The sequence below is a fragment of the Ranitomeya imitator genome, chromosome 3 (assembly GCF_032444005.1).
Source record: "Ranitomeya imitator isolate aRanImi1 chromosome 3, aRanImi1.pri, whole genome shotgun sequence".
NCBI lineage: Eukaryota > Metazoa > Chordata > Amphibia > Anura > Dendrobatidae > Ranitomeya > Ranitomeya imitator.
This window is the reverse complement of record NC_091284.1, coordinates 567,890,205-567,905,788: the sequence shown is the minus strand read 5'-3', so window position 1 is coordinate 567,905,788 and position 15,584 is coordinate 567,890,205.

Here is a 15,584-nt window from a genome sequence, read left to right as displayed (position 1 = left end):
ACATACAGCGTCCCCTAGCTGTAGCATGGGTCACTGCATCACATACCCTCCCTCTGTTTAAACTTGTGGGGTTGAACACCTGTCATACACCCTGGGTCTTGAGACAGCTCACACACGTTACCTTGCCCTACCAGTTGAGAGAAACCTCTTAGTTGGTTTTGAGCATCATACTTCATCACACCCTTGTTAGGTTTTCCCCACCCCCAGCGGTCAACATGTAGGCCTTGAGCTTTGGCCCTTAAAGGGACACTGTCACCTGAATTTGGAGGGAATAATCTTCAGCCATGGAGGCGGGGTTTTTGGGTTTTTGATTCACCCTTTCCTTACCCGCTGGCTGCATGCTGGCTGAAATATTGAATTGAAGTTCATTCTCTGTCTCCATAGTACACGCCTGCGCAAGGCAAGATTGTACACGACCTTCAGCAATAGTCACTTGAAAAACTTCTTTGTGGCCCTTGTTCCTCCGGTGACAGGAAGACTTTCCCTTCTTGTGGGGCTCTTCTTTTTCTGTACTCCCTTACTTTCCCAGCATCACAGTCCTCCACGGAGTATGTGTCACACCTCACAGTATGGTGAACCCCCAAGTCACTCTCTATCTGGGTGTCAGCTCCACTCTGTTTAACTACCACATCAGCATCAGCCATACTGTCGTCCACTTCAGGGGACCTCATGTCAGTAAGTTGGGCAGATGCATGCTTTCCTCTGGTCATCCGTATGTCTGACCCGTCAGTTATGGGAGGTGCTACTGCCACCATCGTGTCACTAAGCTGGGACCATCCATCATTTTCCTTGGTCATGCCTACCTTAGGACTGTCAACTCTAAGGGGCACATTCTCTGCATTACTACCTCCCATAAACATTATTTCTATTGAGGCTTTCCCTTTTATCCACTAATCCCATAGGGCTTCCAAGAATCACCCTATTACCATCCTGTATAGTAAGTCCGGGACTACCGTCACTTCCTGGTACGTGAACGCCTCAGTTGTGTAAATGTAGAGGTAGGCTGTCAAACATCCTTTAACATCGCCACTGGAGCCATTCACTCTCAACTAGAGTTGAGCGACCTTGACCTTTTTAGAGTCGAGCCGGGTTTCGCGAAACCCGACTATCTCAAAAGTCGGGTCGAGTGAAATCGGCCGATTATGACGTAAAGTCGGGATCGACCGAAACACGAAACCCAATGCAAGTCAATGGGGCAGCATAGTCGGCAGTGAGTGGGGGCCAGGAAAACACCTAGAGTGCCCATTTTAATGTCAAAACCATCCATTCTTCTTAATGAAGCTTGTCAAGCGTAATTTACCTTATAATAATTGGAAGGCATTTGAAATTGGGGGTCATTTGGCTAAAGTTGTGGTGGGTAGGGCTGGTTCAAGTAATTAGTGGGCCCAGGAAATCTGGACCACGTCACGGCAGTGGAGCAGGGAGAGGTAAGTATTTCAACTTTGCAAGTGCTGTGAACCTGAGCAAGCAGGGGGGTCCCACTCGTTGGCATTGGCACTGGCACAGGGCCCCTCAAAGTACAGCGGTGTGTTTGCACGGCGGGGGCGCCTCCCACCGGCAGCAACACTTTTGCGTACTATGAGAGGCCCTGTGCCAGTGACGTCGCCAACTAGTATTCCTCCCCCCACCTGATGAAGGAACCTGCACTTTCATCTGCACCTTCCTCTTTGTCCCCGTGTAAGGTGGTATGGTATGCGGGAAGAGCAACCTGACTTTCAGCAGGGTCACAATGTTGTTGTGTAGCGTGCACGGGGAATGTTGCGTTATGGGTCAATGTACCAGCAGACTCATCTATCACTGGCTGGGCAATGGGCAGGATGAGGAGGAAACACAGATATAGGCCCAAAGAATAAAGTTGGCTAAATGCAGTTCAAAATTGGTAACACAGGAATAACCAGGGGGCATTGCAGTGGAGGACAACTGGAATGAGAGGCTGACACAGAGAGTAGGCCCAAATCAGTAAGTAGTCGAAATGCAGTTCAAAATTGGCAACCGTAGTAAAGAGGCGGCACAGCTTTGTTCAGTGGAGGAGAACAGCAAGGAGTGGCAGACACCGATAGTAGGCCCCAACCCAACTAGTAGGCCAAATGCAGTCTAAAATTAACAACTACTTAACGAGCGCCTAAAAAAGGAATTTCAGGACAGGAAACCAGGAGAACAGCAAGCAGTGGCAGACACCGATAGTAGGCCCCAAACCAACTAGTACGCCAAATGCAGTTGTTCCGTTTAACCACAATTTAATGAGAGCCTGAAGATAGAAGTTCAGGAAAGGCAACCTGGAAAACACCTTGGAGTGGAACACACCATCTCTCTACACCCCATACCCAATTTGTAGGCCTAATGCAGTGTAGTTTCCAAGAACTACTAAACGAGAGCCGGAAGATCGAAGCTCAGGAAAGGCAACCTGGAGAACACCTTGGAGTGGAACACACCATCTCTCTACACCCCATACCCAATTTGTAGGCCTAATGCAGTGCAGTTTCCAACAACTACTAAATGAGAGCCGGAAGATCGAAGCTCAGGAAAGGCAACCTGGAGAACACCTTGGAGTGGAACACACCATCTCTCTACACCCCATACCCAATTTGTAGGCCTAATGCAGTGTAGTTTCCAACAACTACTAAACGAGAGCATGAAGATCGAAGCATTGGCGAGGAAACCTGGGGAACACCTTGGAGTGGAACACACCATCTCTCTCCACCCCATACCCAATTTGTAGGCCTAATGCAGTGTAGTTTCCAAGAACTACTAAACGAGAGCCGGAAGATCGAAGCTCAGGAAAGGCAACCTGGAGAACACCTTGGAGTGGAACACACCATCTCTCTACACCCCATACCCAATTTGTAGGCCTAATGCAGTGTAGTTTCCAACAACTACTAAACGAGAGCAGGAAGATCGAAGCTCAGGAAAGGCAACCTGGAGAACACCTTGGAGTGGAACACACCATCTCTCTACACCCCATACCCAATTTGTAGGCCTAATGCAGTGTAGTTTCCAACAACTACTAAACGAGAGCATGAAGATCGAAGCATTGGCGAGGAAACCTGGGGAACACCTTGGAGTGGAACACACCATCTCTCTACACCCCATACCCAATTTGTAGGCCTAATGCAGTGTAGTTTCCAAGAACTACTAAACGAGAGCCGGAAGATCGAAGCTCAGGAAAGGCAACCTGGAGAACACCTTGGAGTGGAACACACCATCTCTCTACACCCCATACCTAATTTGTAGGCCTAATGCAGTGTAGTTTCCAACAACTACTAAACGAGAGCCGGAAGATCGAAGCTCAGGAAAGGCAACCTGGAGAACACCTTGGAGTGGAACACACCATCTCTCTACACCCCATACCCAATTTGTAGGCCTAATGCAGTGTAGTTTCCAACAACTACTAAACGAGAGCCCGAAGATCGAAGCTCAGGAAAGGCAACCTGGAGAACACCTTGGAGTGGAACACACCATCTCTCTACACCCCATACCCAATTTGTAGGCCTAATGCAGTGTAGTTTCCAACAACTACTAAACGAGAGCATGAAGATCGAAGCATTGGCGAGGAAACCTGGGGAACACCTTGGAGTGGAACACACCATCTCTCTATACCCCATACCCAATTTGTAGGCCTAATGCAGTGTAGTTTCCAAGAACTACTAAACGAGAGCCGGAAGATCGAAGCTCAGGAAAGGCAACCTGGAGAACACCTTGGAGTGGAACACACCATCTCTCTACACCCCATACCCAATTTGTAGGCCTAATGCAGTGTATTTTCCAACAACTACTAAACGAGAGCCGGAAGATCGAAGCTCAGGATAGGCAACCTGGAGAACACCTTGGAGTTGAACACACCATCTCTCTACACCCCATACCCAATTTGTAGGCCTAATGCAGTGTAGTTTCCAACAACTACTAAACGAGAGCCGGAAGATCAAAGCTCAGGAAAGGCAACCTGGAGAACACCTTGGAGGGGAACACACCATCTCTCTACACCCCATACCCAATTTGTAGGCCTAATGCAGTGGAGTTTCCAAGAACTACTAAACGAGAGCCGGAAGATCGAAGCTCAGGAAAGGCAACCTGGAGAACACCTTGGAGTGGAACACACCATCTCTCCACACCCCATACCCAATTTGTAGGCCTAATGCAGTGTAGTTTCCAACAACTACTAAACGAGAGCCGGAAGATCGAAGCTCAGAAAAGGCATCCTGGAGAACACCTTGGAGTGGAACACACCATCTCTCTACACCCCATACCCAATTTGTAGGCCTAATGCAGTGTAGTTTTCTACAACTACTAAACGAGAGTCGGAAGACCGAAGCAATGGCAAGGAAACCTGGGGAACACCTTGGAGTGTAACACACCATCTCTCTCCACCCCATACCCAATTTGTAGGCCTAATGCAGCCTACTTTCCGACAACTACTAAACGAGAGCATGAAGATCGAAGCTCAGGAAAGGCAACCTGGGGAACACCTTGGAGTGTAACACACCCTCTCTCTACACCACGGAAGGGCTGATTCTTAGGAAGGAAGGCTGTCGGAAAGAAGCAGGGCGCGTCCGAGGGTGATTATATTCTTATTAGGTATATACTCACCCTCGGACGCGCCCTGCTTCTTTATTTGTAATGAATGTTTATTTGCAATGTGGTTTTGACTTACTCTATTTTTTTGGTAAATAATGATTTTATTTTCATTGTTTTGCATCTTCTTGACAATTATATAAAGAAGACGCGACAGGACAACACTCGGTGGATGCCATATCTGTGTTTTAAATTGAAAAAAACTTTCAGTTAACTACTTGCAGGAGAAAGTTATTGTAGCTGGTGGCCATTTTTAGTACTGTACCAGATTTTTGTTGTATGTGTTTGTTTTTAATGTTAAAATGTCTGCATTTGATATCTCTCCAGTATTTTGTTTTTTATAAGTAAAATACTTATTTTTATATTTTCTGATGTTGGTTCAAGGGGTACACGGGCAGCAGTAGACAGGTCAGTGGAGGCCTAGTGGAAGGAGGGACCGCAGACAGGCTTCGAAGCCCTAACATAATAAATTGGGCTGGCTGTAGGCAATTTAAAATTGGTTCCAGGGGAACACGGGCAGCAGTGGCCTGGTCAGTGTAGTATTAGTGGAAAGAACGGGCCGCAGACAGGCTTCGAAGGCCTAACATAACAAAAATTGGGATGTAGGCAATTTACAATTGGTTCCAGGGGAACACGGGCAGCAGTAGACAGGTCAGTGGAGGCCTAGTGGAAGGAGTGACCGCAGACAGGCTTCGAAGGCCTAACATAAGAAAAATGTCAATACAATGGTATTGACAGTGCCAGGCATTGAAGGATGTCAGCGCATAGACTAAACATTGGTGGGGCTGTGAGAGAAAATTTTGCAAGTGGTAGAGCACTGTTTGACCTGGGGGGGGGGGGACTGTCTTGTGGCCGGCGGTACAGGCCCAGGGCCCCTCATATTACAACGGTGTGTCTGACGTTGGGTGCGCACCACCACCGCCAGACACTTTATTGTACTATGAGGGACCTAGTGGCAGTGCCGTCGACCAAAAGCGGGCACACCCACCTCTTCAGACAAACAGTACTCTCACGGGTGCTGGCGCCAAGTGGCGATACCACGGCCCCGTGTGGGGACTTTGGCCATTTAGGGAGGTGTTAACATGTCGGATGCTGGACAATCAGGTGCTTCAAATTACGAGATTGGAAAAGTCGTTCAGAATAGTCCACAGGCAAGACCTTTACATAGGAAAGCTAGGTGTCAGCCGGGCAAGGTGGGGCAAAAGATTTCGAAATCCAGTTGTGGTTCATTTTAATGAAGGTTAGATCATCTACATTTTGGGTAGCCAGACGAGTCCTTTTTTCTGTTAGTATTGAACCTGCAGCACTGAATACTCTTTCTGATAGGACACTAGCTGCCGGGCAAGCAAGCTCCTGCAATGCATATTCTGCCAATTCTGGCCAGGTGTCTAATTTTGATGCCCAGTAATCAAATGGGAATGACGGTTGAGGGAGAACGTCGATAAGGGATGAAAAATAGTTAGTAACCATACTGGACAAATGTTGTCTCCTGTCACTTTGAATTGATGCTGCAGTACCTGTCCTGTCTGCGGTCATAGCAAAATCACTCCACAACCTGGTCAGAAAACCCCTCTGGCCAACGCCACTTCTGATTTCTGCCCCTTTAACACTTCTGGTCTGCTGGCCCCTGCAGCTCGTGTTAGAACGATCACGGGCGCTGTGTGCAGGGAATGCCAGAAGCAAACGGTCAATAAGAGTTGATTGTTTGGTTGCTAATATTAGTTCCAAGTTCTCATGTGGCATTATATTTTGCAATTTTCCTTTATAGCGAGGATCAAGGAGGCAGGTCAACCAGTAATCGTCATCGTTCATCATTTTTGTTATGCGTGTGTCCCTTTTGAGGATACGTAAGGCATAATCCGCCATGTGGCCCAAAGTTCCAGTTCTCAAATCTGTGGTTGTGCTTGGTTGAGGGGCAGTTTCAGGCAAATCCACTTCACTTGTGTCCCTCCAAAAACCAGAACTCGGCCTTGCCGCGCCAACAATTTCCAGTGGCCCCGGAAAAGCTTCCTCATTAAAAATATAATCATCCCCATCATCCTCCTCGTCCTCCTCCTCCTCTTCGCCCGCTCCCTCGTCCTGTACACTGCCCTGGCCAGACAATGGCTGACTGTCATCAAGGCTTTCCTCTTCCTCAGCTGCAGACGCCTGATCCTTTATGTGCATCAAACTTTGCATCAGCAGACGCATTAGGGGGATGCTCATGCTTATTATGGCGTTGTCTGCACTAACCAGCCGTGTGCATTCCTCAAAACACTGAAGGACTTGACACATGTCTTGAATCTTCGACCACTGCACACCTGACAACTACATGTCTGCCATCCTACTGCCTGCCCGTGTATGTGTATCCTCCCACAAAAACATAACAGCCCGCCTCTGTTCACACAGTCTCTGAAGCATGTGCAGTGTTGAGTTCCACCTTGTTGCAACGTCTATGATTAGGCGATGCTGGGGAAGGTTCAAAGAACGCTGATAGGTCTGCATACGGCTGGAGTGTACGGGCGAACGGCGGATATGTGAGCAAAGTCCACGCACTTTGAGGAGCAGGTCGGATAACCCCGGATAACTTTTCAGGAAGCACTGCACCACCAGGTTTAAGGTGTGAGCCAGGCAAGGAATGTGTTTCAGTTGGGAAAGGGAGATGGCAGCCATGAAATTCCTTCCGTTATCACTCACTACCTTGCCTGCCTCAAGATCTACAGTGCCCAGCCACGACTGCGTTTCTTTCTGCAAGAACTCGGACAGAACTTCAGCGGTGTGTCTGTTGTCGCCCAAACACTTCATAGCCAATACAGCCTGCTGACGTTTGCCAGTAGCTGCCCCATAATGGGAGACCTGGTGTGCAACAGTGGCAGCTGCGGATGGAGTGGTTGTGCGACTGCGGTCTGTGGACGAGGTCTCGCTTCTGCAGGAGGACGAGGAGGAGGGGGTGCGAACGGCTACAGCCAACTGTTTCCTAGACCGTGGGCTAGGCAGAACTGTCCCAAACTTGCTGTCCCCTGTGGACCCTGCATCCACCACATTTACCCAGTGTGCCGTGATGGACACGTAACGTCCCTGGCCATGCCTACTGGTCCATGCATCTGTTGTCAGGTGCACCTTTGTGCTCACAGATTGCCTGAGTGCATGGATGATGCGCTCTTTAACATGCTGGTGGAGGGCTGGGATGGCTTTTCTGGAAAAAAAGTGTCGACTGGGTAGCTCGTAGCGTGGTACAGCGTAGTCCATCAGGGCTTTGAAAGCTTCGCTTTCAACTAACCGGTAGGGCATCATCTCTAACGAGATTAGTCTAGCTATGTGGGCGTTCAAACCCTGTGTACGCGGATGCGAGGCTAAGTACTTCCTTTTTCTAACCATAGTCTCATGTGGGGTGAGCTGGACTGGAGAGCTGGAGATCGTGGAACTAGCGGGGGTGCCGGTGGACATGGCAGACTGAGAGACGGTGGGAGATGGTATTGTTGCCGCCGGTGCCCTAGATGCAGTGTTTCCTACTACGAAACTGGTGATTCCCTGACCCTGACTGCTTTGGCCTGGCAAAGAAACCTGCACAGATACTGCAGGTGGTGCGGAAAATGGTGACCCTACACTGCCGGCAGGGATGTTGCGTTGATGACTAGCTTCATTGGCCGAGGGTGCTACAACCTTAAGGGACGTTTGGTAGTTAGTCCAGGCTTGCAAATGCATGGTGGTTAATTGTCTATGCATGCAACTTGTATTGAGACTTTTCAGATTCTGTCCTCTGCTTAAGGTAGTTGAACATTTTTGACAGATGACTTTGCGCTGATCAATTGGATGTTGTTTAAAAAAATGCCAGACTGCACTCTTTCTAGCATCGGATACCTTTTCAGGCATTGCAGACTGAGCTTTAACCGGATGGCCACGCTGTCCTCCAACAGGTTTTGGCTTTGCCACGCGTTTTGGGCAAGATACGGGCCCGGCAGATGGAACCTGTTGCGATGTTGATGCCTGCTGCGGCCCCTCCTCCTCCGCTTCAGAACTGCTGCCGCCTGCACCCTGTTCCCCCAATGGCTGCCAATCGGGGTCAAGAACTGGGTCATCTATTACCTCTTCTTGTAGCTCGTGTGCAACTTCGTCTGTGTCACCGTGTCGGTCGGTGGTATAGCGTTTGTGATGGGGCAACATAGTCTCATCAGGGTCTGATTCTTGATCATTACCCTGCGAGGGCAATGTTGTGGTCTGAGTCAAAGGACCAGCATAGTAGTCTGCCTGTGGCTGTGCATCAGTGCACTCCATGTCAGATTCAACTTGTAATGGGCATGGACTGTTAACTGCTTCACTTTCTAAGCCAGGGACGGTATGTGTAAAGAGCTCCATGGAGTAACCCGTTGTGTCGCCTGCTGCATTCTTCTCTGTTGTTGTTTTTGCTGAAGAGGACAAGGAAGCGACTTGTCCCTGACCGTGAACATCCACTAACGACGCGCTGCTTTGACATTTACCAGTTTCACGAGAGGAGGCAAAAGAGCTAGAGGCTGAGTCAGCAAGATAAGCCAAAACTTGCTCTTGCTGCTCCGGCTTTAAAAGCGGTTTTCCTACTCCCAGAAAAGGGAGCGTTCGAGGCCTTGTGTAGCCAGACGACAAACCTGGCTCCACAGCTCCAGACTTAGGTGCAATATTTTTTTTCCCACGACCAGCTGATGCTCCACCACTACCACTACCCTCATTACCAGCTGACAATGAACGCCCCCGGCCACGACCTCTTCCACCAGACTTCCTCATTGTTTTAAAAACGTAAACAAACTAACGGTATTTGTTGCTGTCACACAAATTACATGGTGAGCTATAACTTCAGTATGATTTAGCTACCCCTTTACTGGTGAGTGAGACCACAACGAAAATCAGGCACAATGTTACACACTCTGTTGTTGGTGGCAACAAATGAGAGAGATGCCACACACGCAGGACTGTCACTGAAGCACAAATGTAAATATTAATCTCCCACTGATTGGTTTTTTTTTTTTTTTTTTCAGGGAGACTTTAGGAAAAAAAAAAAATAGAATAAAATGATTTTTTCAGGAAGAATTTAGAAACCAAATAAATTAAAAAAAGGCTTTCTATGGCCCACTGAGTGAGAGATGACGCACACAGGAGTCAGGAGTGGCACACAAGCCCAGAGGCCAATATTTATCTCCCACTGTTTTTTTTTTGTTCCAGGGAAAATTTATAAACCCAATAAAAAAAATAATAAATAGGCTTTCTATGGCCCACTATCTGAGAGAGAGAGAGAGAGATGGCACGCTTAGGACTGGCACACAAGCCCAAAGGCCAATATAAATCTCCCACTGATTGATTTATTGATTTTTTCAGGTAGAATTTAGAACCCAAATAAAGCAAAAAAAAGAAAAAAGGGCTTTCTATGGCCCACTGAGTGAGTGATGATGCACACAGGAGTCAGGAGTGGCACACAAGCCCTGAGGCCAATATTTTTCTCCCACTGATTGATGTAGTGATTTTTTCAGGTAGATTTTAGAACCCAAATCAAGCAAAAAAATAAATAGGCTTTCTATGGCCCACTGAGTGAGAGATGGCACACACAGGGATGGCACTCTAGCAGAAATGTCAATCTTAATCTCCCACAAAAAAAAAAAAAAACAGGGAGTGTCCTTCAATTACTACCTCCCTGCAGTAATCTCAGCCAGGTATGGCAGGCAGCAATAAGGAGTGGACTGATGCACAAATTAAATAAAAAGTGTGTACAAGCAAAAAAGATAGCTGTGCAGAAAGGAAGGAACAAGAGGATTTGTGCTTTGAAAAAAGCAGTTGGTTTGCACAGCGGCGTACACGCAGCAATGCAGCTATCAGGGAGCCTTCTAGGGCAGCCCAATGAGCTACAGCGTTGAGGGGAAAAAAAAAAAAAATGTAGCTTCCACTGTCCCTGCACACCGAAGGTGGTGTTGGGCAGTGGAAATCGCTACAGCACAAGCGGTTTGGTGGTTAATGGACCCTGCCTAACGCTATCCCTGCTTCTGACGAAGCGGCAGCAACCTCTCCCTAAGCTCAGATCAGCAGCAGTAACATGGCGGTCGGCGGGAACGCCCCTTTATAGCGCCTGTGACGCCGCAGACAGCAAGCCAATCACTGCAATGCCCTTCTCTAAGATGGTGGGGACCAGGACCTATGTCATCACGCTGCCCACACTCTGCGTTTACCTTCATTGGCTGAGAAATGGTGCTTTTCTCGTCATTGAAACGCGACTTTGGCGCGAAAGTCGCGTACCGCATGGCCGAACCCGCACAGGGGTCGGATCGGGTTTCATGAAACCCGACTTTGCCAAAAGTCGGCGACTTTTGAAAATGAACGACCCGTTTCGCTCAACCCTACTCTCAACCCCATTCCAGGCGACACAGAACATTCAGGAGGGATCCTCAGCAAAGATACTTTATTGGCCGAGCAATCCACAGCATAGCAAGGATCTACATAGCATGAACTACGTTGTTCCCAGCTACAGTCCAAAAGCACATTTGCCGCTGCCACTTTTTGGGACTTCTCTCCCTTTTGGGCAGCCATCCCTGTTTGGGTCACCCCCCTTTTGGGACTCCACCCCTTTTAGGCAACTATCCCAGTTTGGGTTACCGCCCCCTTTATGACTCAACTCCTTTTTGGTCAACCATTCCTGTTTGGGTCAGCATCCACTTTTAGGGACACCAACCCTTCCCTGGGGTACACCCCGTGGACTCCCCACGGTACTCTAAGGCCCCAGTTCACACAGTACACAAAAAACATCTCTTTTGGTTGGCAATGGCCCTTTAAGAGTCTGCATGATCTGGACCAATGTTCTCTCATGACACCTCACCAGCTCCCGCTGGCACTGTCACAGCTCCTGCTGCAGTTACAAACCTACGGCTGCCAATTACAAGCCACTGCTGCCACTGCAGCTCCGGCTTCTGCAGAACATCTTGCTGCAGCTGCAGCTCTTCTCCTCAAGGCTCTGCACGGCTCCGCACTGCAGACTTCATTGACCGGCCAATCCACTGCGAATCTTTTTAACCCCGCAGAGTTACAGCCAGCATGTAAGCTTGGTGGACTCGCCGATCCACAGAAAAACTTTGTAACCCCGCCAGGTTACAGCAATCACCTCCACACGTGCTTTCAGGACCGTTGACTGCATTCTCCACCATATGTGAGACAGCGCTTACTGCATGTGTTGGGGGACACTCGCTTGGCAACGGGATAAATGCACATGGGCATGTTTTTTTTAACACAAAACAGTCTATGTGGTTTATTATGGCATCATAAACCGTACCACAAACAATACTTCACACTTCATGGAGAACAATAGGCACCAACACATGACATTAAGTTGCAGGTTGAACTTATATACTTCATATACAGCTTTACCTCACAGTTCAGACACTACACCCACCAGCCCTCCTTGACTAGTTCCCGGGGGTGTCCGTACGCCGTATCAATGTCTCTACTCATATAGCGCACTCCACATTGGTTCATAGTCTCTAAACATGCTGGACCTTACTTCAGTCCAGTTACCATGAGTGACCACACAGTTCATTACTGACCCTCAGTTCCCCATACTCTGGGTTACATTCCAGGATTTCCTACTCCACACGCTAACTGCCTGTCAGTACTCTCTCTTTCTCTCAGGGAAGTTGTGAGCTGTGATAACCATTTTGGACAATGCATTGCTCACTAGATCACCTGACATTCCAGATCCTCTGACGGGCTGTAGCTCTCCCAGTGCAGTGCCATCACAGACTCTGCATACACACCTTCCCATGTGCTCTTCAGGAAGTCCTACTCCCAGGACTTCCAACACAGGTTGTGCTATACAGGAAGTCCTACTCCCAGGACTTCCAACACAGGCCTCTCTGTGTGCTATTCAGGGATCTGATCCTACTCCCAGGATCTCCAAATACACAAGTCTCTCAGTGCGCTATTCAGGATTCGATCCATACAAAGGATACAAAGGACCTCCCAACACACAAGTCTTCAGGTCCACGTCCTCTCAGTGCACTATCCAGGGATCCGGTCCACACACAGGACCTCCCAACACACAAGCCGTCCAGAACCTACCACAGAAACCATGTGTGTGTGGTTAGCCAGACCCACCCAGCTCTCCAGCTAACCCTGCAAGCCTCCCTTTACAAACTATACAAATACTTGTGGGACTACAGGTCCCAGAAAAACAACATTACTTCAGGCTTACATCAGAGACTCTCTCTGCGACACATACCGGCCATTTACAATCATGCCGGACACTGTTTCATCATCACCATTACAGATACGCCTCCATGCATATCCATATGGGTCACTGCATCACTATATATAAGTGTCACTTCTATATATATATTTCTATATATATATATGTAGAAAAAGAGGAACAGCACCAGAAAAATACCTTAAAGAATGCACACTTCCCTGACCAGCATTCCAATGGCCTTCCAGACAAACAAAAAGGGAAACAGCACAAAAAGATGTAAAAAAGAGGACTTTAATGCCCTGTGGCATTGCAACGTTTAAGATAAAACAAATCCTTTCTCAAGCTTTTGTTTACTATATATATATATATATATATATATGTATATATATATATATATATATATATATATATATATATAATGACTGCTTTGCACACTCTTGGCATTCTCTTGATGAGCTTCAAGAGGTAGTCACAGGAAATGGTCTTCCAACAATCTTGAAGGTGTTTCCAGAGATGCTTAGCACTTGTTGGCCCTTTTGCCTTCACTCTGCGGTCCAGCTCACCCCAAACCATCTTTTTCATATTGTTAGATCGGGTGATTTTAAACGCGACAATACCAAATATGTGTATGTTTGATTTTTGCTTTATTATATTCTTTTAAATGGGGCTAAAGGCATTTGAACTTTTAGATTTTTAAAATATTTTTTTAACTTTTTTTTTTACTTGTGACATGCTTCAATAGTTTGCATGGGAGACTAAAAGCTGCCCTAACCCGATCCGCTCTGCTATGTACAAGCGAACATCAGACTGCCTGCATGTAGCAGAATTGCTGAATTGCTATGAGTGCCAACCACTCGGCGCTGCTTATAGCTATCTGGCAGTGACAACCATATACGTCTGCTGGAGACCTCTGATTGTCATGCCAACCCATCGGCGACCCTCGGTCATTTGACATGGGCGTCGATGACCCAGAAACCTTTCTCCAGCTCTAATTGACACACCTGTACCTGGATGTTTTTAGACTCCCAGCCTGCTGCTGGGAGTTTCCGGTGATATTTCCATTTCCTTATTTTGAGGCTTGGAGCTATAGCAGTCGGCTATCTTCCTCCTTGGTGTAACTGCAGGAAATCTATGTTGCATCTCAGATTCTCTGAAGGACTCTGAAGTTTAACATGCTCCCAAATAGGGCATCTATGTACAAGATATGCACATTTCGCAAATGCCTTTTAAGCTATTGTGTCATCTCAGGACCTGAACCCTAACATTCTGCTGGTAATTTAAGTAACATAACATGTAAAAAAGCATGCTAAAGATGTGTTTGCAGTGAGTCAAACATCAGCCCAGCTAAACTGTGTTAGTTATAAGAGAGAGGAGACTGTCAGTCATCACTTGTCTCATACTGGTAATGCCCCAGCTCTGGAGGGAGACTCCCAGGAAGATTTGTGTCTGTACAAAAGATCTTAACAACTAATTTACATATAAGAAAAATGTGTCTTTTTCAGGAATTATACATAGGTTTGCATATATTAAGGTATCATTTTATTCAGCTTCCTATGACTTACATTCCCATATAGATGCCTTAGGAGAGTGAATCCTACTGCATGCATTTTTTAATAACACAGATTTTCTTTAAGTTTTCTGAAGATAAGCATTTTGGCCAGGATTCAGTCTATTTTCTTGTGTAACATTTTTTTTTCGAGCTATGCATTATGCATTTGTTGTTAGGTAGGTACTAGATTTATTATGACTAAGAAACAGGGAGCTTAAATATTCAAAATGCATAATAACATCCATGTTATTGATGTGATGACGATGTTTTTAACAATTTTGGAATAAACGTTTATCGTCTCACGTGTGTTGCATCCTCTACTATCTTGGAATTTTCTGTTGGGACTGACTCTCCCAAGGGATTCTTTGCACTCTATGTGTTGTGATTGTTTTCCTATAGGAGAGTGAGCTGAATATTTTTATTCACACTAGATTTATCGATGTATCCTGTCATTTTTAATAATAATATAATAATTTAAAGAGATTAAATATTGACAACATCCACCTAGACTGTAGTTTTGGATATTTAAAAAATTTATGAGATGAAGCGTTGATCACATGGCAAATTAATAAAGAAGGGAAGTATTGCTGCTGGGTCAGATGTTTGTTTCCTTCTTCATAGCTTATCTAAATAAAGATGGCAAGAATAAAATATAATCGGATACCTTGAACAGCGGCTGTTTGCACTGCAATCAATATAGTGATGGCTATGCTATTTTTTTATGTACTAAGGAAAAGTATGTAGAAGCAGTACTTCAAATCTCAATTAAAATGCTTTTATTGACGTGTACCTTAATTTGTGATTATTTGTTTGTATTCTGGGAACGAATTGGAAGAAGTTGTCTGAGCTGAGGAAAAATCATAGAGGAAGTCCATGCTAAATGGGTCTATGTTTGTGAAAATAAAAGAAAATATCAAAAGTATAAATGTAAACACTGGCGCTCTGCAAAGTACTGGCCCAAGGGTGAGATTAGTATAGAGAGCTGCTGGTGATTAGAGCAGGTTCTGTGTGTGCCTGCTGGAAAGCGAAACCTAAAAAAAAAAATCGACAATATATCACCGCACTACTCCATACTTATGTGGAGGACAATGGTAGTAGGGGGTAAATGGTGAAAGTGAAAAATTTGTAAAGGAAAAGAAACTTACTGCGATTATGTCAAAATAACAGGTCTGATTAAAAGGTACTGGGCTTAACCCCTTCCCGACCCATGACGCCACGTAGGCGTCATGAAAGTCGGTGCCAATCCGACCCATGACGCCTATGTGGCGTCATGGAAAGATCGCGTCCCTGCAG